Genomic DNA, 3,071 nt, shown 5'->3' with positions numbered 1-3,071 from the left:
TATCTACAAGTTCATTGAAGTACTTTCAGCAAAAGGATACAGAAATATTACAGATTTTCTAAAAATAGACAAAAAAATACCCAAAAATATATAGCCTTGTAACCCCAAATTTGAGCTACGCTCATCCCGCTAACCTGATTTTGAGTGAGAAAGGTTTGTTGAGTTTTACAGGATGACTACCCCACATATGGATGATCCTATGGCTGAAGACGACTTACCTGAACCTACCATGGAACAAAAGCTGGATCTAATCATGCTACAATTGGAAGAAGAGCGAAGGGCTAGGCAAGCATTGCAAGCGCAATTGACAAAACTACAAAGAGTGTCTACCGACAAAGAAGAATCTCAAGCTGAAGATTTGATTCGACGTACCATCGACGCCACTCTTGAAGCACAAACCATTCGCAAGGAATCCAAGATAAGTAAACGAAGTTTCAAATTTCGCACTTTCAATGGCATACGAGAAGGAAAGACTGTTTTATCATTCATTAGCCAGTTTGATGACTATTTCCATGAGGAAATTTATCCTGAAAAAGATAAAATCAAGTGTGTTACTAATCATCTGATAGACAGAGCATCATTTTGGTGGACTGTAGTCCGCAAGAGCATAGAATGTCCTGCTACTTGGGAAGATTTCAAGAAGAAGTTCATGTAGAATTTCCTTCCACCGCAATTTCATGAGAAGGCTATCAAGCAATGGGATTTACTTCAACAACGGGATCGTGAGCCTATTCCACAGTATACAGAGCGTTTTTGGAATGCACTCCTATAGCTACGCATGCTTGAAGACGTACCAGAGACGACACATAAGCGGAAGTATATATCTAGACTTCTTGGACATTACTACGCTGAAGTGAACATGTTCAAGCCTGCTACCCTTGAAGACGCCATCTCTCTAGCTCACGACACTGAAGATAAGTTACGCGGAAGAGATAGACGACCACAGCAATTCCAAGCCAACGGTAATTATGGATCTAAACAATTCAATTCCAATTTTAGAAGGTTTAATCCAAGTCGTTTCTCGTCACCATCTTTCCGCAAGAATTGGCCTAAACCACTTGCATTACCCTCCAATGTCAATCCAAATCCTAAACCTATTCCACAAGCAAATCCAAATGTACCCAGACTTCCAGCCATTGTAAATAATGTAACCAAAGCCAAGCCAATAGTATGCTATAAATGTCACCAGCCAGGGCATCTCGCAGCAAATTGTCATTCAAAGAAGCCACCAGCACATATCAACTATCTTGGAGCCATGGACGAAGACGAGCATGAGGATATGCCAGATTTTACTGAAGATGAGGATGATCCTACTACTACTTCCGACACTTTACCAGGTATGCCTACTCCACATTCATTGTTGACTATGAAATGTATGGTGCATGGAAATGAAAGAACTATCTTGCATGATGACGGTAGTACCCATGACTTTATTTCAGCAAAATTGGTAAAGGAATTGAAATTGCATACAGTACCTATGCATTATCGCATAAAAGCTGCATTTTTAGGCACTAGGTACAATGGCACACAAGAAGTACAAGATTTAGAAATTCAAATTGGTTCATATATTGAAAGAAGAAATTTCTTAGTTGTCCCATTACAGTCAAGCGACATTATTCTAGGAATGCCTTGGAGACACCAGCATAATCCAAATATAGATTATTCCACACACACAATGAATATTAATTTTCAAGGAAAATCTATTACATTATATGGTATGCATGCATCTCATATTTTTCCACTGCTTTCACATACTCAAGCAAAACGTGCACTACGCAAGAATACTAAATCATATCTCATTTGGGTGAATGAATTGCACGCAAAGGAAAATCATATGCACCCTAGGCATAAGGAATTTCTTGCATATTTTAAGGACTGTTTTGCAGAAGACCTACCACCAGGTTTACCACCTTCACGTCCAGAAGACCATAAGATTGATTTAATTCCTGGCACACAACCACCCTGCAAAGCACCATATAGGCACAATCAAATAGAGCAAAAAGAAATCCAGAGTCAAGTTGAAGAATTACTAAATAGAGGCTTAATTCGACCTAGCAGTTCTCCATTCGGTGCACCTGTACTCTTAGTCAAGAAAAAGAATAATACCTATCCTATGTGTATTGACTACCAAGCTTTAAATAAGATCACTGTAAAGAATAGGTATCCTATACCTAGAGTTGATGACCTTATGGACAAACTGCAAGGATCTTCTATATTTAGTAAAATTGACCTTAAGTCTGGATATCATCAGGTGAGGCTAGATAGATCCGACATATTTAAGACTGCATTCAGAACACAGTTTGGCCATTACGAATTCTTAGTCATGCCATTCGGATTGACTAATGCACCTGCTACTTTCAGTAGAATGATGAACCGTATCTTTCTGAAATATCAGTATTGTGTGATTGTTTTCTTTGATGATATTTTGGTGTTTAGTCAAAGTGAAAAAGAGCATTATGAGCATTTATCATTAATTTTTTAATTACTGAAAGAAAATCAATTGTTTGCAAATCCTGACAAGAGTGAATTCTTTAAGACAGAAATAGAATATTTAGGTCATATTGTATCAAAAGAAGAAATTAAAGTTGATCCTAAGAAAATTGATGCAATATTGCATTGGCCTGTTCATAAAAATGTGCATGAATTACGCTCATTCCTTGGTCTTGCTAGTTTCTATAGGAAGTTTGTACGTAATTTTTCATTACTTGCTTTACCATTAACCAAACTTCTTAAGAAAGGAATTGTTTATCAATGGACTGAAAATCAGCAGAAATCCTTTGACTTACTGAAACGTGCATTAACCAATGCCCCTGTTCTACAATTGCTTGACTTTAACAGACCATTCTTTCTAGTTGTGACCGATGCTAGCGGATCAGGAATAGGAGCCGTACTAATGCAAGACAACCATCCAATAGCATATTCTAGTTCTAAGCTGAAACCCTCTGAGCTCAAATATTCCACTTACGACAAAGAACTATTAGCAGTTGTATAAGCATTAAAACAGTGGAAGCACTATTTAATGGGTTCAGAATTCATGATAAAGACCGACCAGCAAAGCATTAGACATCTAC

Source organism: Lygodium microphyllum, chromosome 5 (assembly GCF_053477565.2).
Source record: "Lygodium microphyllum isolate KBCC chromosome 5, Lygodium_microphyllum_v1.1.10, whole genome shotgun sequence".
NCBI lineage: Eukaryota > Viridiplantae > Streptophyta > Polypodiopsida > Schizaeales > Lygodiaceae > Lygodium > Lygodium microphyllum.
Note: the sequence above shows the minus strand (reverse complement) of the source record.